The sequence below is a fragment of the Phascolarctos cinereus genome, unplaced genomic scaffold, assembly GCF_003287225.1.
Source record: "Phascolarctos cinereus isolate Bilbo 61053 unplaced genomic scaffold, phaCin_HiC Scaffold_726;HRSCAF=1367, whole genome shotgun sequence".
NCBI classification, from domain to species: domain Eukaryota; kingdom Metazoa; phylum Chordata; class Mammalia; order Diprotodontia; family Phascolarctidae; genus Phascolarctos; species Phascolarctos cinereus.
Genome location: NW_027556098.1, coordinates 102,675,916 through 102,696,571, shown reverse-complemented (window position 1 = coordinate 102,696,571; position 20,656 = coordinate 102,675,916). Strand labels below are relative to the sequence as shown.

Genomic DNA, 20,656 nt, shown 5'->3' with positions numbered 1-20,656 from the left:
AGAGCATAGGAATAAATGGATTCTTCCTTAAAATAATAAATAGGATCTACCTAAAACCTTCAGCAAGTATCATATGGAATGGGTACACACTAGAAGCATTTCCAATAAGATCAGGGGTGAAACAAGGATGTCCATTATCACCACTGTTGTTCAATATTGTACTGGAAATGTTAGCTTTAGCCATAAGAGAAGAAAAAGAAATTGAAAGTATTAGAATAGGCAGAATAGGCATGTTATCTTTGCAGATAACATGATGATATACTTACAGAATACTAGATAATCAAGTAAAAAACTACTTGAAATAATAAACAACTTTAGCAAAGTTGTAGGCTATAAAATAAACCCACATAAATCATTGGCATTTCTATATATTACCAACAAAGCCCAACAGCAAGAGATAGAAAGAGAAATTCCATTTAAACTTAATGTAGACATTATAAAGTATTTAGGAGTCTATCTACCAAAACAAACCCAGGAACTCTATGAACACAATTACAAAACACTATTCACACAAATAAAGTCAGATCTAAATAATTGGAAAAACATTAGTTGCTCATGGGGTAGGCTGAGCTAATATAATAAAAATGACAATTCTACCTAAGCTAATTTACTTATTCAGTGTCATACCAATCAAACTACCAAAAAATTATTTTATAGAGTTAGAAAAAAATAATAACAAGATTCATTTGGAAAAACAAAAGGTCCAGAATATCAAGGGAACTAATGAAAAGAAATACAGGGGAAGGCCTAGCAATTCCAGATCTTAAATTGTATTATAAAGCAGCAATCATCAAAACTGTTTGATACTGGCTAAGAAATAGAGTGGTGGATCAGTGGAATAGGTTAAGTATGCAAGACACAGTAGTCAATGACTATAGTAATCTATTATTTGAATCATCTGAGCAAGAGGTTATGAGGCACTGAAATACAGTGGTAGCTCTGTAAATGAAGACTAGGGTTTGTATGGAAGTAAGAGAGATTGCGAAGGTAGAAACAATGGGAAAGTAGCATAGTTGGATGTGTGTTTTAGGAATATCACTCTGGCAGTTAAATGGAGCGTGGACTTGAGATAGGGAGAACAATTTGGAGGCTATTGCTATTGGCCAGTCAGCAGGCAAAGGGGCCCAAACCAGGTGGTAGCATGTAAGTGTATAGAAGGAGACAGAGAAAGAGATATTGTGGAGATTGAAAAGGGGATTGAAAAGTTTTGACAACCGATTGTATATGAGGAGAGAGAGAAAATGAGGAGTGGAGGATGACTCCAAAGTCATGAACATGGATGACTAGAAAAAATGTTAATGTCATTGATAACATAGGGAAGTTTGGAAGAAGGGTATGTTTTGGGTGAAAATAACATGTTCTGGTTTGGATATGTTGAATTCAATATGCCCCAGGACATACAATTCTAAATGTCCAGTGATGCACATCTGGAGCTCGTACTGCTTGCAGCTCAAGAAGTATTCAGTATTGCAAAACAGTTTGAAGGAAAGCAGCTTAACATGAATGCATTATTGATAGAACTGTGGAATCATTCTGGAAAGCAACTTGGAATTTTGTACCAAAATTACTAAACTGTATATACTTTGATCCAGTGATACAGTCACCTAGGCCTACGTGCTAAAGAGATTAAAAAAAAAAAGAGGAAAAGGTCCTACATATGCACATACATACATACATACATACATATATATATATATATATATATACACACATATATACACACACACACATATATATATGTACATACATACATACATACATACATATATGCATGCACACATATAGGGCAGTAAGGTGGTATAGTGCTAGAGTCAGGAAGACTCCTGTCTGTGAGTTCAAATCTACCCTCAGGAACATCCTAACTATGTGACCCTGGGCAAGTCACTGAACCCTGTTTGCTCCAGTTTCCTCATCTGTAAAATGGGCTGGAGAAGGAAATGGCAAACCATTCCAGTACCTTTGTTAAGAAAGCCCAAAATGGGGTCATGCAGAATTGTACACAAATGAAACAACTAAATAGCAACAATAACACACATACACAAGCATACATATATGTGTATACATATTTATGATAGCCCTTTTTGCCATGATAAAGAGCTAGAAACTAAGGAAATACTCATGAATTGAGGAATGGCTGAAGAAACTATGGCATAAGAACGCAATGCAATACTATTGTGCTAAAGGAAATGAGTAAAGAGACAGTTCCAGAGAAACCTGGGAAGACTTTATGAAGTGATGTAGAATGAAGTGAACAGGAACCAGAAAATTATTTACATAATAACAACTGTGCTACAAAGACAAACACTTCAAAAGGCTTAAGATATATGATCATTACAATAACCATTCACAATTCCAGAGGATTAATGAATGAGCATATTATCAACCTCTTGAGAAAGAGGAGCTTGACTCAAGATGCAGAATAAGACATCATTTTTGGGTGTGACCAATGAAGAAGCTTTAATTATTTAACTATGCATATTTGTTACAAGGGTTTTATTTTTTTTCTTTATTTTCCAATAGGTGGATCTAGGAGGGAGATTTTTATTATTTGAAAATAATAACACAATTTAAAAAAAGGAAAGAAAAACATCTTGTTGGAACCCTAAAGTCATTTGCTTGAGTAGATAAAACATGAAATTGTGATACAATTAAAGTACAAGAAAAAGCTGTTATCCTTCTCATTGGCAGCATTTCACCCACAGAATTTACCTCTGTAGTTATTGAGTTCACTCAGTCAATGATGACACTCTTAATCTCAAACTGAGATACTTATCATCAGTGTGGCTCTATCTACTTCTATATACTCCAGTTTCCTCAACTGTAAAATGAGGATAATAGTGGTACCTATTGTGAGTTACTATGAGGACAGGGTTGCTTTGAGGATAAAATGAAACAATATTTGCTTCTCACAATGCCTGGCACATAGTAGGCACTTCACAAATGCTTGTTTCTTTTCTTCCTTCTTTTATCTATGGTCCTTTCTGCCAAGAGGTAGGAAGTATATTCTACCCTCTTTACAAAGAACAGGTGGGGAAATAAAAGTAAGCAGATCAAATATGTTCAGTCTAGAACTGAAGTGGTGTGATGCCAGTCCTTTGCCCTTTTTGTCCTCACTCAGGCTAGACCCATCACGAGTTGTCATACTTTCCTCCTTTCCTTTTTAATCCCCTGATTTATGGACCCTAGGGGGTAGGTGGTGATCGTGAGAGCATTTATATAACAGCTTTAAGGTTTTGCAAAGCCTTTATAAATATGACCTCATTTTTATTTTCACAGCAACTCTGAAAGGTAGGTGCTATTATTATTCCCATTTTACTGTTGAAGAAACTGAGACAGAGATTAATTGATTTGTCTTAGACACCAAGGAGGTGTCTGAGATTGGATTTGAAATCAGGTTTTCCTAACTCCAGCCTCACTTCTCTATCCACTGCCCAAACTAGCCACCTCCATCACCTATCACTGTGTCTTGCACAGAGAGAATAGGAGGTTAATGCATGTTTGTTGGATTTTAGTGAATTGAATCATACCTTGTTTCCATGTTATTTTGACCCTTCCCTCTTTCTTACTTCATACGTCTAATCGATTTCTACCTACCACCAATTTCAAGCCCACAAATACCTTTCTGCATCTAGTACTCTTCTCATTACCAGAATGTCTGTTGTAGTTCCAGTCTTGGATGCTGTTGAGTCCCTTTTCCACTTTAAAGAGCTAGAATCAAAACACGCTGCCAAGTACAGACCAATTAACAGGGCCCAAGAGAAAGAACTCTCTTGGGGAAAAGGGTGTGATCAATGTCATTAACACAAAATCATGCTGAATCAAGCCAGAATTTGGGGATGGGCTTTGGGGATGGGTGTAGGGCAGTCAATTGTCAATAAACATTTATTAAACAGTGCCAGGCACTGCAAAATGCTGGGGATGAAAAAAAAAGATAAAAGACAGTTCCTGCCCTCAAGGAGCTCACTCTGTAATGGGGTAGACAACACATAAAAAGAAACCAAAAAGGGGTGGTGGTGGTGGAGAAAAAGAGTAAAGACCTGCAAATGAATGAGAACTGCTAAGGACTCTTGAAATAGAGAACCTGGGAGGAGCTCTCCAAAGTCCACCATCCACTCTTTCCATTCAGAGGGAGAGAAGGGCCCTTGGGTCAAGGGACACTGGGGAGGTGTGTTTCAGAGCTGGTGCAATCTTTACAAGAAGATGAATTATTAGAGACATTGGTGAAGTCTGGAGATCAGCCAGGTGGGAAAAGATGAAATTTATATACTTGGCCTTCTCCTCAAATTCAAGATCTAGGAGGAACTCTCCAATGGGTATGGGGGTGAGGGATGGTTGTAACCAATAGAAAAGGGAAGCAGGAGGCAGAAAAAGGAATTTGCCATAATGGTCTACACAGGAGGGACAGAAAGAAAAAAAAAAGAAAAAAGAATTTGTGGCAAAGACGGGCACATTTAGTGAAGAATTCATTGTAAGTCTTAGAATTAATAGTCTTTCCATAAGATAACCTTGATTTCTGAGGATGTGTCATAGGAGGAATGATATGGCAATACTTAGCAGGGGGAGGATGTGGCTTTCTCATCAATGGTAAAGTAGTCCTCAGAAGGTGATTGCTTGTCTCATGCAGATTTTCTGGCCAAAGCAGAATTCTTTTTATGACACTGTCAGACTAGCCACATCCTTTCTTTGCCTCATTAAAGTAGCACTGATGTGGGAAGGACAGCTAGCTCTTACGTCCAATGCACAAATGGTCCTTGGGTTGCAACAGTGGCTAGCTTTCTCTCGCTATGCCATTTTGATTGCAGACAGGGTGTGTTTCAAGCTATCGTGGGAAAATTCTCATTTGACCAGGTAGTCATTAACCACAGAGACTAAGGTACATGGGGTGAGTGCAGTGAAGAACCACAGAAGAAGATCATAGTTGGTGTAAAAGGTATGTTTTGAAGGGGTGAGTGCTATAGGGAAGATCTCCAGTGGGCAGAAGGCAGTGAGGATAACCAAATTATCTTAAGAGTGGGAGACTGAGTGTCTGGGATGTTGCATAAGAGTCCAGTTTGTGCCAGTTTACCTCCCGGATTGGGAATAACATAGCTTAAATAGGTGGGTTTTTTATCTGAAGAGCTATGAAAAATGAAGTTCAGAAATGGCAGTTAAGCTAAAGAGCTGAATCAGTGATGATGCTGATGTAACCACCACTACTACTATAAATAATAACTTGCAATTCTATTAGCTCTTAAGACTTACAAAGTGATTTCTCCACCACTCTTTGAGGTAGATGGTACAAGTATTATTATTTCAGTTTTACAAATGAGGAAACTGAGATTTAAAGCTGTCCATGGTCACATGACTAGGAAGTATCAGAGACTGGATTTGAACCCAGGCCTGGAGGCATCAACTTTATATTTTAGCAAGTCACTCTTTGCTTGAAGAAAAATGTATAGTTGCAAGCAACAGGCAGTAGAGATGGACAAGTAGGGCAGAGTCAAATCTGGTCGTCAAAAGAATGCAAATATCTTGAGGACAGGGACTTTTTTTTTTATCCATTTTGTTTTTGCAACCATATGCCATAATGAATTGCATGGTATGTAGTTGTCATTTAATAAATACTTGTTGATCTGAACTGGATTGAGCTGGTTGGAATGACCAAAGCTAAGGACACAGGGCCTACTAAAAGTGTCCTTGTAGCAGTGAGACATTTGAAAACAGTCACTGTGCCATTTTCTTAAGGAAATGAATTTCACTTGGCTGGGAGAGGAGTGTCCCCTGCACTGGAGGCCAGATGGAGAGCAGCCAACAAGATGCATGCCATGACAAAGGGGGAGGCAGCTTCCATGTGGGGCTGAACATCTTTCTTCTAGGCCTAGAAGACCAAGTAAGGGAGGAAAGCTAATGAAATCTGCAGAGACAACCCAGGAGCTTCTTGTTGCATGAGAGAAGGTGAAAGTAAAGCTTATGAGACATCAGGAAATAGCAAAAGTGGAATCATTTTAGGGGAATGCAATTCAATTTTGGAAGTGGAGCAAAATCCAGACCACAGAGGAGGTTTCTTGGCCAACGTAACTCAATGCTGGGGTTCCCAGAGAGATTTACACTGGAAGGGTACAATCAGTCTGTGGGATTGATGGCCACACGTGAAGCATCCCAAGCTGTTTGGTGTTGGCATGGATAAGGACGACCCTGCACATGGGTGGGCATCAGCTAAGAGGAAATAGCCAGCATGAGGTCATCCACCTGCATGTGGAAGGAGAACTATAATCAGTTGTCATCCTGACCATGCCCTACCTAACAGATAAGTCCTCTTTCTTTTCTGAACCAGCTGACTGGCCAACTGGAAGTCATCAGTCTAATTCAGGGGCTCTCTTGCTGTGTTCTTTTCCATTAAGAAGGCTGAAGCCAGCTACCTGCCTCCGGTCCCAAATCTTACAGTGAGAAACACCAAATGTTGCTCTGACGTTGTTTCTCTAATCCTCCCCTCCCCTCTGAACATACACGCACACTGACACGCTTGAGCAGTCACAGACACACACACATACAAACACTCAAGTGTGCACGTACAGGCACAGACACACACACACACACACACACACACACACACTCACACTCACACTCACACGCAGAGCTGGAATAGAACACACTGACCTGCTGAAGTTTCTCTTTGTTTGCTTTTGTCTCCTAGGATTATGGAAGGAAGAAAATAAATAAATATTATTATTATTATTATTATTATTATTATTAATAGCTAGACTTTATATAGCACTTTAAGATTTGCAAATCACTTTATAAATATTATCATATCTTATCTTCACAACTACTCTGGGAGGCAGTCGCTCTTATCTTTATTTTACATTTTATTTATCCTTATTATTAGTCTTATTTTCCTTATGAGGAAACTGAGGCAAGTAGTGATTGAGTGACTTGCCCAGGGTCACAGAGCTAGTAAGCGTCTGTAATAGGAACTAAATTAATGTTAGTTGAATTTAATTGAATTGAAGTGGCAAGGCTAAGAACTCTTTGCTTTTGTATTCCTGGCATCAAGTACCATGCCTTGCGGAATAGTATGTGCTTGATAAATACTTATTAGACTGGTTAAGGAAAATGAAGCTAAGAGAGATTAAGTGGTTTTGTTTTTCATGAGTTTTGTTTATGCTTTTTGTTTTTATAAAGTGGTCATTTTCTGATACACTGTATACTGTTCCCACCTTTTTTGACACTCTGTGTAACATCCTTTGCCACAAAAAAACCCCAAGAAAAAACAATTGATACTGTGATCACATCAATCAATGCATACAACATTCTACATGCACAGTCCCCCACATTTCCAACTCAAGGCAGATGGAGAATTAAAACACTTTTTCAATATCACATAACTAGGAAGTGGTAGAGCCAGGACTAACCACTGGTTACTTTGATTCTAAGTTCTTTCCACTAGGAAAACAAAACAAAACAGCGCATCATAATTGTACCCACCTCCTAGGGTTGTTGTGAGGATTTACACGTTTGGGAATTGCTTTGCAAACCTTAATGTGCTATGTAAATATTAGCTACAGTTGATAGAGTTCCAGGCTTAGAGTCAGAAATGGGTTCAAATCTCGCTTTTGACATTGGCTAAGGGGAGCTAGGTGGTGCCATACTGCACAGAGTGCTGGGCCTGGAGGCAGGAAGATTCATCTTCCTGAGTTCAAATCTGGCCTCAGACACTTACTAGCTGTATGTCCTTGGGCAAGTCATTTAACCCTATTTGCCTCAGTTCCTCATCTATAGAATGAGTTGGAGAAAAAAAACAGCAAACCATTCTGATATTTTTGCCAAGAAAATCCCAAAAGGAGTCATGGAGAATCAGACCTAAGAATAAAGCTGTGTGACCATCAATAAGTCAGCTAATCTCTCAGAGCCTCAGTTTTCTTATTGGTAAAATGTAATTATAAATATCATAATCATATAATGTAATATAATATATAATTATATATGATAATTATATAAGACTTGAACTACATAGGAAATTTTCAGATCACATAAATAAAAGGGTCATCTAGTCCCATTTCTTCATTTTATAGATGAGGAAATGAAGGCCCAGTGAGGTCCAACTTCATATAAGTAGTGAGTGGCAGAGCCAGGATCAAAACTCAGATCCATGACTATAAGTTCAGAGCTCCATGCTTAGCAGCCTTCTCACTGTACCACGCTGCCTCCTGCATAGGTTTGTTGTTAGGGAAAGTATTTGAAAATTGAAAGTGGCATAGAAAAGTGGGGCAGCTAGGTGGCACAGCAGACAAAGCAGTGGGCCTAGAGTCAGGAAGGCTCATCTTCCTGAGTTCAAATCTGGCCTCAGATACTTACTAGCTGTGTTACCCTGGGCAAGTTACTTAACCCTGTTTGCCTCACTTCCTCATTTGTAAAATGAGCTGGAGAAGGAAATGGTAAACCACTCCAGTATCTGTACCAAGAAAACCCCAAATAGGGTCATGAAGAGTTAGACATGACTAAAAAGATTGAACAACAACATAGAAAGGTACGGTATTGTTATTTTTCCACACTGCCTCTCTAATGATAGTTATGGATTCCTTACCAACGCTGGCAGCCATAAAAAGTCAGTGAGGTATGAACCTGGAATCTGAGAAACAATATCAAAAACAAGTGATTCTACTTGAGGTAGGTGCTATTACCACTATTTTACAGATGAGAAAGTTGAGGCTTAAAAAGTATCTTTCCTAGGGTCACACAGCTAGTAAAATGAGGCAGGTTTTGAACTCAAACCTGACTCCAAGTCCAGCACTCTGTCCACTATAGTCACAGTGACTCCTAGGCAATGTATGTGGAGAGGAGCACTAACCCTTTTGCACTCAGGGATCCCTTCAAAATCCAACCAGAAATGACAGGTCTCTGATTCAGCTCACAGAATATTATCTAGAAGCAACTTAGAGATTATCTAGCTCCAACCCTCATTTTTACAGATGAAAAAACTGAGGCCCAGTGACTTAACAGTCCATGGGTAGGTCGCCTGATTCCTAGGCCAGTCCTCATTATATGAAGAAGCCAAACAGAAGTGTAGGGGTGCTGTAGAGGCCAGTAAGCAAGTTACCTGAATCTTTGCCAACATTCATTAGGCTTCTGTTTTTAATTCATGGGGGTAATATTTCCATCATGAGTCCACAGAGGCTCTTTAGGCACACAGTATGGAGGAAGCTTGGAAACTGGAGAGTAAGTTATCTTTTGGATAAGGAAGAGGGAACCTGGATGCAAATTGGGCATTTTTGATAGAAACTTTCCAAGTGCATATTCCAAATAGCCCTTATTGGTACATTGTATTTGGCAAAAACAGTGCTTATTTTGAAAAATAAGATAGCTGTAGCCATAAAAATTGTTTTTAAAAACTCATGTCATGGACTTACACCAACTGTATCCTCTTCTCTTATTTTCATTGCCCATTCTGTTCTATATGAGCCAATCTGTGAATCTATAAATACAGCATTGGTTTAATACGTGTGATGATTTCTTTCCAGGCAGCTATAAATACCCCGCTGCTGCTATCTGTTCTATGACATGATATGATCAAATTAGTTGCTTTATTATCTTTCTAATATCCATGGAGGTAGAGGAATGGTATGGACTTTGGTTGCCTTATGTTATTTCAGCAGCATGAGATATCTAGCAGTGCAGCAACTCACTGCATCCTCAAATTGTCCTTTTCTGATTCATTTCCATTTAGCCTCAGATTCAGAACTGTAATGGCACCATTTGTTTCTTTTCAGGCAAGCACGATTGTAATTAAATTTTATCACGAACTGGTGATGAATACTGTGAAAGAAAGCAATAAAAACCGGCCACATTTAAGTGAAACAAAACAAAACAAAACACAACAACGACAAACACAAACAAATGATTCTGCGGTCTAGAAACACAAATCTGTACCAGGGAGCTCAGTTCTAAAAGAGGAGTAAGAGGGTCAAAGTCAAGGGTCATCTAGGTGAGTGGGAGAATGGAGCCAGGACACAGAACCAGGAATTGAGGAACTGAATGGTGCAAATGAGTGGGATGGCAGAAGTAAAGGATAATCTAAGGCCAGAAATTGGGTTAAACTCATTACTACAGAGGATGAGCAGGGTAGTAAGATGGAGGTGAGTTTTGTATGGTGATAGGGATTCTGGGAGAACAGACTTTCCTTGATAAGGGGTAGATCGGTAAGAATCTTAAATGACCAGTTGCCCAGGCATTGGCCAGGCACAACCATATCATAAATCCCATAAATTCTATAGGATCCATTCTGTTCTTCTAGGAACCTCACACAATAGGCAGCTTCTGGTTTTGGTTTTACATTATATGATAATACATCAGTCATATAAAACTATAACTATTGGTAATTTTTAAAAGTCCTACTATAATAATTACAAAATATTTAAATCATTTGAGTCATTCAACCTTGAGCAGGGTGGGGCAGTTGGGGGTTATGGGGGAGCTGACTCTGGATTCTGAGGACTTGGGTTTAACAGCCTCCTTGAACTTCATTTTCCTCACTAATAAAATGAGAGGATCGGTTTAGACCGGGACTTCTTCAACTTTTGCCATCCTGACCCCCTTTAGGCAGCATTTGTTGGCATTGCATGGCCTGATGGCATGGCACGTGCAGTGCAAAGTGCACATGCTTTGTGAAACGAACCAAGGCTACAGTGAAGCTGCCCATGCAATATGGACAAGCACTTCCAGAAACACCTTGGATTCATTGTGCATTTGACTTTTAATTAATTTTTCAGAAATATTCAGAAACCTTTTACTATTGCCAAATTTTTTTGCAACTACAGGTGGGGCTGTGACTCACAGTTTAAAAAGCACTGGATGGCCTCTGAGGACCCTTCTAGCTCTAAAGGCCCAATCCTATCAGATTCTCTTGAGAAAAAAGGCAATCTTTTGCCAGATGCTAGAAAAGCTCTATAGAACTGGAACATAGTCTGGAACATAGAGTGTGTAAGTGGGGGTCATGTGAAATAAGTCTGCAAAGACGCAAAGCCAAACTCTGAAAAGATTTTAAATGCCAAAGAGAGAAGATTGTATTTACACTAGAGGTAACATGGGGTTGGACAGCTAGGTGTGCAGTGAATGGAGCACTGGTCTTGGAGTCAGGAAGATCTGAATTTGAATCTGGCCTCAGATACTTACTAGTTGTAGGACCCTGGGCAAGTCACTTACCCCCTGTGTGTTGACTCACTAGTTCTCTGAACTCTCTGCGACCTATGTTACTTATTCTAAATAATAGTCACAGTCCCTTTGACTGTAAATAGGTTTTTATGAAGGTCTCATTTCTCTACCACCTCAGAGGCTTTTCTCCGAAGAAGATGAACCTTCTTAATTGTTCTGCTAACATCTGACATGCTGTTCTGCATTAGCAGAGGAAAATTTCCCACCAGAAGTTCCCTATACCAAAGAAATCACAGGTCTCTTATTAAAGAAAAGAAAGAAATAGCAGCAGTAGTTAACATGTCAGTAGGCTTATTATGTTGGTTTGTGATTCTTGTATAATTTATATCCTAATTCCTGTAAGTGAATGGGAGGGGGCTTACTTAGTCACTCATTTTTCCAGACGGCACACAGACTGAAGCATACATATCACTGAATTTAGATGAGGAATTAACACTCTTCAGCTGAGACTACAGAAGGTCTACAGCTGAGTCAATATCTGTAACAGAGAGCCAAGAAATTCACAAGAGAGTGTGGGGGAAGAAAGTGCCCACTGGAGGCATGTGACCCCAGAGACTGCTTAATTTAGCTTATAGATTTTGTGTGGATGCTAACTTTTCTCTGAACCCTCTCAGCCTGTACAGCATCTGTGTTCCCACACTCTATTTAGAGCCAATGAATGCAGACGTGCAAAAGCCACCAAATGGAGCTGGGCCATCACCTCGGCCTGTTTCCTCTCCATGAGCTCTTTGGGCTCAGGCACCAGGAGATCAGACAATGGGGAGATGCAGCCCTGTGCATCTATGTGTCTTTCAAGACCATATGATAAAAAACAAAAGCTCATGATCAAATGACCTTTTTTTCCCCCTCCTGTTAATAGGAACTGTTCTCAAGGAGTTTATATTCTAGTGGAAGAAAACAACATGCATATAGATAAGTAAATATGAATGCATTTGCTTTGCATATTACAATGTAAATGCAACCTTAGAGCACTAGCCAGGGATTCAGCAATGATAACCTATAGGAAGTGGCATTTAAGCTGCACTTAAATTCTAAGAGGCAGAAATGAGATGGGATTGCACTTCCAGTGCGGGGACAACCTGTGCAAAGCCAGAGGCCAGATATGAAGTGCAATAAATAGGAAACAGTAAATAGGGCAATTAGGCTGGAATATAGAACATATGACTGGGGGCCTTGTGAAATAAGTCTGAACAGATGCAAAGCCAAACGATGAGAGGATTTTAAATAACAAAGGGAGAAGACTGTATTTGTCCTAGAAATAACACAGGCTGGGTGGCTAGGTGGCACACTAGGCAGAGCCCTGGGCCTGGAGTCAGGAAGATCTGAGTTCAAGTGGGACCTCAGATACTTCCCGGGCAAGTCACTTAACTATTTGCCTCAGTTCTTCATCTGTAAAATGAGGAGACACTGAAGAAAGCAATGGCAAACCACTCCAATATCTTTGCCAAGAAAACGCCACGGATTGTCCATGGGGTCACATAGAGTCCCACACGACCGAACAACAATATGGGACCACTGAAGCTTTGTGAGGAGGAGAATGACATGCAGTCACTGGCCTAGAGGGTGGACTGAAAAAGTAGGAGGTAACAGGGAGACCATTTAGGAGACCACTGAAATTTCCTGGCAAGAGGCGATGACATAAGATGATCATTGTGTGAGTAGAAAGTAGAGGAGTAGAAAGAAGATGTATTATAGAGATAAAAATGACAAAATTTGGCATCTGGTTAGATACGCGGGGCAAGTGACAGCAAGGTTACCAACCCAGGTGCCTAGGAAAAGTGGTGGCATCCTTGACAGAAACGGGAAGATTCAGAAGAGCATCAGGACATATAGTGAACTTAGCTTTGATCATGGTGAGTCCAGAGCAGAGATGAGGAGAAAGCCACGATTTAGAAGCTTCTTCCTTTCAGTGATCATTCTTCACGCTGGGTGGTGAGCTCAGCTGTCCCTGCACTGCTGGAGTCCTGAAAGGCTCTTACTGATTCCATACCTGCTGGTGCCCTGGGGAAACATCTCCTCATCCTTCTGTGGCTCTGCCCAGAGACCCAGGGCAGCTTGTCAGCCAACTGCTCCATGGCTAACTCCTGCAGTAAGAGGAGTTAGAGGAATAAGAGGAGAAATCTAAGCAAGACCAGGGCATTTACAATGGCAAGTGGCTCTCTATGTCTTCCTACATACACAAAGACACATACACACGTGTGCACACACATGCATATATAATATGTGTACATAGATACGTACCATCATACCTGCCACACCTACATGTAACTGGCTCTCTGTGTCCATGTATGTATGTATATGCATACACATGACATATATGTCACATCCATATGCATATGTGATAAAAATACATGCAATATACAAATTGTTATGTGCACACAAATATATATGCAAATACCTATACGTATAGTCATATGCATGTGTCACATGATGTCACATCTATGTGTAAAGGACAAGATATATACCATTTTTCTTATATACATGTAATATATACACATACACATAATCATACACATGTCACATATGCCAATCTGTATCATAAAATGAATGCTATATATAACTTAATATAAACAAACATATATCTCCATACATACAGTCACATATACACACATATAATCACATATGTCTATATGAGAAAATAAATACAATGCATACAACGTACAATTTGTCATACTCATATACATATATATACACATCATACACATGAATGTGAGTTTGTATACACTGTGCACATGGCAAATTATATATTGTATGCACAACATGTTTTGCCGTATATGTTTTACATATATGTGACATGTGTAAATGTATGTGTGTAAATAGATGTTTGTATATATCGCATGCATTGTATTTATTTTGTTATATACACAAGCTGTATGTATATGATTATATGCACATGTATATATGTGTGTTTGTGTATATACATAAAACACTACATATAGCACAAAATGTGCGTGCTGTTGTTGTTGTTCAGTTGTTTCAGTCGTGTCTGACTCAAGGTGACTCCCATTTGGGGTTTTCTTGGCAAAGATATTGGAGTGATTTGCCATTTCCTTCTCCAACTCATTTTTATAGATGAGGAAACTGAGGCAAAACAGAGTTAAGTGACTTGCCCTAGGTCACACAGCTAGTAAGTGTCTGAGACCAGATTTGAACTCAGGTCTTCCTAACTCTAGACCTGGTGCTCTATCCCCTGTGCCACCTAGCTTTCTCTCAAAATGTATATGTGTATACGTACGCATGTACACATATATGTATACACATGTCTGTATATATGAATGTGTATCTATGTACATACGTATGTACACACACACACACACACACACACACACACACACACACACATGCATATGGGGGAGGCAGCTACGTGATGCAGTAAATAGAGCAACCAGGCCTGGAGTCAGGAATACTCATCTTCCTGAGTTCAAATCGAGATCCAGCCTCAGACACTTCCTAGCTGTGTGACCCTGGGCAAGTCACTTCACTCTGTTTTGCCTCAGTTTCCTCATCTATAAAAGAGCTGGAGAAGGAAATGGCAAATCACTCCAATATCTTTGCTAAGAAACCCCAAATATGGTCATGAAGAGTCAGATACGAATGAAAAATGACTTAAGAAAAACTAATACATATGTACATGTGTGTATATATCTCTATCACTATTGATCTATAGATAGATAGATAGATAGATAGATAAATTGATATGTATAAAACAAAAGGCTGACTCCAGCCAATACTATGAAGTTTTCCTCAATGCCCTCTCTACGCTCCTCATGCTGCCTACTCCTCTGGGAGAGCTGTGCCCACAGGTTGCTCCCTGCCTCCCCAAATGCTTCAGTGTGTTTGGATGTTCCTGACTTTTCTCTCTTTCACTAACTCCTCCGAATCTCCTTTTCAAAACGTGACTGTTCTGTGCCCCATTGTTTCAGAACCTCATTCTGTAGGAATGGGGCTAGGACACGGAGCTGGGAACTGACTGATTTCATTGGTCTAGGGAGCTAGCTCCCAGGTGAGTTAATTCCTGCTCCCAATTCAAGTCTGGGACTTCTTGGTAACGTCTGGTTTGAGACTTTGCTGCCTAGAACAGGGGTGTCAAATCCAAATAGAAGAGGGAGACACTAAACTAGCATCCCTGAAGCCCTCATATTGTCTTAGAAAACCACCTTTTGTCAGTATGCTCTATTGCATTTTTATTTGTTTTGTTCAATGTTTCCCAATTACATTTTAATCTGGTTCTGCTTCAGTGTGTTTAACACTCCAGGCCTAGAGCCCTGAGAGATTACATGACCCTCCCAGGGTCCCATGTGTCAGAGGCTGGACCTGAACCCAGGTTATTCTTGCTTCAAGGGCAGCTCTCCATTCCTTATACCATGTTTGTTTTAAGCTATTTTAGCTAAGCGACTAACATCTGATAACAGCTTAATGTGCTACTTCTCTTAAATACGAATGTATGCAGTAGGAGCGACCTCAATGCCTGAAGGATTGGGTCGTGTGTGTGATAGCACCTTGGTGGCAGAGAAGATATTTTGTAGCAGAGAAGATATTTCCTACTCTCCCTCCAGAGAAGAGCAGCCATGAGCATAAAGACTCATTATTTCCCCCATCCCATCTCCTTTTTGGTTTTTAGTAAGGTTCAACTTTCTATGTGTTAGTATCTTGCTTTAGGGTACGAGTTTAGCATTTAAAAAAAAGTCTTTTTTTCAGCAAAAATTCAAATTCAGTTTCCTGGACACTCATTTCTTCTTTCAAAAATCTGTTCTTAATACATGTAAATGTATGATCTTGGGTCAAGAGATTCTAGGCTTTTGCAACACCGTAGTATGAATGTACTATATTACACGGAGGGCTGACGATGGCAATATTTTTAGTGTTTTGATTCTTGTCTTCAAAGGCCCTCTGGGACATTTTTTTCTTTTCCGTAGCCCTCTTCCCTTTTGGTACCCCTATCAGTGAAAACAATATGCATATATATGCATATACATTTTGCTCATTTTGCTGAGAAATAGGTATAACTATATATAGAAAGTACTAAATTAGATGATAAACCGAGATGAGTCAGGAAATCCTGAGCTCAAGTTCCTGGAAAAGTGATTTAATCTGTCAGTGCTTCAAGCAACTGTTTTATATTCTAAATTACAGAGAAAGTCTGGTTAGTCTTCCTGGGCAGAGGAAGTTCCTCTCCAGGGATTCTCTAAACCAAGAAAAAAATTGAGTTGGGACTCTGTCATATGTGTGCTTGTGTATATGCACATACATTTATAGCTAACATTTATATATCAATTACTATGTGATAGGCTAAGCACTTTACAATTATTCTCATTTGACCAATACAGCAGCCCTGTGAGATAGGTACTATTATTATTCATATTTTACAGATGAGGAAACTGAGGTAAACAGGGGTTAAGTGACTTGCCCAGGGTCACACAGCTAGTCAGTATATGAGATCATATTTGACTTCAGGTCTTCCTGACTAGGAGCCCCCGGCACTCTTTCCACTGTGCCCTTGATCTCCCACTGTATCCCATCCCAATCTCTCCTTACTTCCAACTGGATCAGTGGTTTCAAACTCAAATAGAAACAGATCCCTGGGGGCAGCATTGGCCTATTGACTTAGACAACCACAAATTAACGTTATTTATATTGAATAGTAGTCTTATTTATTTTGCTAACCCTTTTCCATTTATATATTAATCTGGTTTGGACCATATTTGAGAGTTTTAGTGGTCAGCAAGCAGGGAGTTTGAAACTTTTAAATTTTATCCACTTCCATCACTTTCCATTCCACCTCCTTCAGCTTCAATCTTTCCTTATGCCTTCCTCAATTCCTCTTAATTTTAGACACATACACATGTGTATATACACACATACATAAGCATATTGCATATATAGTCACATATTGTTATATGTGTATACATGTATGTGTTTAATACATATGTGTACATACATACACACACATATATATGTATATATGGTATAAGTCAGTTCTATTATAACAGGACATATGTTCCCCAAAGCACTGTGCTATGAAAAATCATGCAATAAAAACCAGAGGGCTCATGGGGAAAATTGTGTTTTAATATAATTGGAGAAAGTTTCCGTGAGATTTTAAACTAGCTTTTTAAGGTGTTTTTCAAAGGAGTCATATAACTTGATGTCATCCATATATGCCCAGTTATTAATACCATGTTCTGGTTCAACTCTCCCTTTGACTTGAAAGTCATATTCATTTCTACTCAAAAGCGATGACAATGAACTTGGGGCTCGTCAGAACCATCAAACCCTTTCCCTTAGTAATGCCACATTTTGAATCAATTATTCTTGACATTTTTATGCTGGTGGCATGCTTTAAATAAAACACAATTTTCTACATGGACATCAAACACTTCAAACATTCTCATTATGTTTAGATCCATTTTCTATGTCTGTAGTATATGACATTATTATTTAATGGCAGAGATCTGCATGATTTGTTAATATCTCAAAGCAAATTTAATAACGTGTTATGAGGCAGTGTCACATAGGGGATAGAAATCTTGGCTAAGAGTTAGGAAGACTTGGGCTTAAATCCCTCCTCTGACACATACTGGCATTTTGACCCCAGGTAAGTCACTTAACTTCTCAGTGGTCCAGGGCAACTCCCAAAGATTTTGAGTTGCATCAAAGGTACAACCTGCTTTGGGAGCAGTAGTTTACTCACCTGGGAGTTCCAATAAAATCACAGGTGTAGTCCCTAACCCCGCATAAGTCTTAAAGTACGCATCCTATATTTGTCTCAAAGGGGTTTCAAGGCAGTTCACAAATATTCATGGTATCCTGTTGTTTAGTCATTTTTCAGTCTTGTCTGACTCTTCCTGATCCTATTTTGGATTTTTTGGCAACGGTTTGCCATTTCCTTCTCCAGCTCATTTTAGAGATGAGGAAACTGAGGCAAACAAGGTTAAGTGACTTGCCCAGGGTCACATAGCTAGTAAATGTGAGAGGATAGATTTGAACTCAGGCAGATGAGTCTTCCCAACTCCAGACCTGGTGCTCTGTGCGCAATGGCGCCACCTAGCCGCCCGTATTATCCTAGGCTGCTCCATTAGGCAGTGAACCTGTAATACTCCTTGATTACTCTCGAGCATGTGGTGAAGACCTAGGAGGTTCGTCTGCTTTGGGAACCATCTGTCTGCTCTTTTCTCACTTTGTGACAAGGCTAGGCTGGGACGGCTTGTGTCAGTGTTTCCATTATAAGCTGCTATTGTTATTAAGTCATTTCGGCTTTGGTCATGAAGTCTCCCTGGCAGATTTAGCCCAGGAGCCCAGCCAATGTGGGATGACAATCATGACCAGCTTGGATGGCTTTTGGACCTTAGAAATATAAAATGAATAAAAATAAAGAGACTTACTTTTATTAGAAAATACTTAGAAACTACAGTACGCAAGGCCAGAGTCATAGAAATAAGTGAGTGGAAAAAAAAGTTTGCTTTGTCACGGATTGACTCACTGCTTAGATGGAAAAAGAACTGGATGAAAAGTCTAGAGACTTAGAGTTGAGCTCCATTTCTATTACGGAGTTGTTTTACCTTGGGTAAGTCACTTAAGGGCCCTCAGTTTCATTTTAACTTCATCTATGAAAATAAGCAGATTGGACTGAACAAACTTTGATGTTCTGAAATTCTATTAAAAAGGAATAAAATGTTGTTGTTCAGTCATGTCCAACTCTTCATGACCCCATTTGGGGTTTTCATGGCAAAGATACTAGATTGGTTTGTCATTTCCTTCTCATTTTACAGATGAGGAAACTGAGGCAAATAGGGATGAGTGATTTGCTCAGAGTCACACAACTAATAACTGTATGAGGCCACATTTGAACTCAGGAACATGAGGTCTTCCTGACTCTAGGCCTTGTACTTTATCCATTGCACCACTAGGGAACTTTACTTATATAAGGAAATTCTTAGAAACTATCAAATTAAAAAGAAGAGTATCACAGAACCAACTGAGTGAAAAAGCTTTCTTTGTCATTCATTGACAATGCACAGAACACTGGATTAGAAAACAAGATTCTAGTCACAGTTTTGCCACTCAGTTGTGGTATCATCTTAAAATAAGTCACTACCCTAAGCATAGTGAAGAAAACAATATAGACATTAGCAACAGAAGCGTAGACGAGAAGAACACTTACACAGTAATTGAAAATTAATGTTGCAAAATTACAAAGAATAAACAATCCCAAAGAAGATATATGAGAAGACACCCACCTCACTCCTTTGCAGAGATAGTGCAGTCCACGGGTATGGAATGTTGCGTGTAAGGTCATTTAAAAATACATATTATTGTTGTTGTTGTTGTTGTTTTTCCTCTTCCTTTTTTCCCTTCATCTTTTTACTTTAATTTTTTGTTTTGTTTTGTTTTAAGAGATGGTTCTCTGGAAGGAGAGGGCAAGAGGGACATAGAGGAAAATTCAGGTGATGTAAAAACAAAAGATATCAGTGACTTTTTTTCAAAGTCACTTCCAGAACTTGGCCTTTGTTTGTGATCTTTAAAATAAGTCATTCTATCTTGAGCCAAATTATCTCAAACATTCTCTGGTTCCATGACTCAACTAGTCAACAAGGGCTTATGTCTTCCTAAGGGTGTATATAGTCAGAGATTTGCAGGACAATGTTGAATTAAGAGAGATTTTAGGTTTTGTATTTGCTTGTTAATTATGGGAGCAAAATGTCTATTAATGTAATCCCCTCCCTTCTTAAGTGTTTCACTTCAGACCACAGAGGCTTATCCGTTATAATGGGTCTGGTCTTGAATGGATAAAAATAACCCCAGCTGTTTCATTTAGAAACAGATTTCTGCGTGAGCAAATTTGTTTTTCCCCCCCACTGCTGCAAATGTAATGGCATTCCTTTGTCTGTGGGTGGATTCATTTCCCTGGCTTGGCCTGCATTGTGGAGTACAGATTTTTCCTTTTTTCCTTTATAAGGCTGGGATGCATCTTTCTGGGCTGTTTGCAAGCTTGACTGTCTGCCTCTTTCTTCCTACCCACTCAACCTTCCCTTCTTTCTCCTCAAACTTCTTATAGCTTTTCTAACTAAACAAAGCTACTTAATGTCTTTCTTCCCTGCTGTGTTTCCTCTGTCCCTTGAAAAAGAGAAAAGTCTGCTTTCAGTGAAAGGTAAGAAATTCCCTAGTCTTTTCAATCATCTCTATCTGGTACACAGAACACTTCTTTGATGAAGCTATATGGAACCCTTCCTTGGGGATGAGCATTGTGCATAACTCAAGAACACATTTTACCTAGGTCTCACTGTTTTTCTTCAGCTGGTTAAGATGTATTACCTTTGCTCCATAACTAAGAGTGTATTAGACTGAGCATCAGAAGACCTAGGTCCTATTCTCAATACCTATTATTCACGTGACCTTGAACAAATCTTTAATTTTCATAAGCCTCAATTTCTTCATCTTAAAATAGGAGAACAATATCTACCTTTCTTAC

At 39.3% G+C, this 20,656-nt stretch overlaps 1 long non-coding RNA gene across 1 annotated transcript; it reads right to left on the bottom strand.

Annotated features, from left to right (window-relative positions):
* Nucleotides 1-2,202: 2,202 nt before the first annotated feature.
* LOC110222270 (uncharacterized) lies at nt 2,203-19,954 on the bottom strand. Its single transcript, XR_013482953.1, has 3 exons — nt 19,425-19,954; nt 6,637-13,271; nt 2,203-6,228 (listed from the first exon to the last, which is right to left on the bottom strand). It is a non-coding gene; the product is annotated as an uncharacterized LOC110222270 (long non-coding RNA).
* Nucleotides 19,955-20,656: the final 702 nt, after the last annotated feature.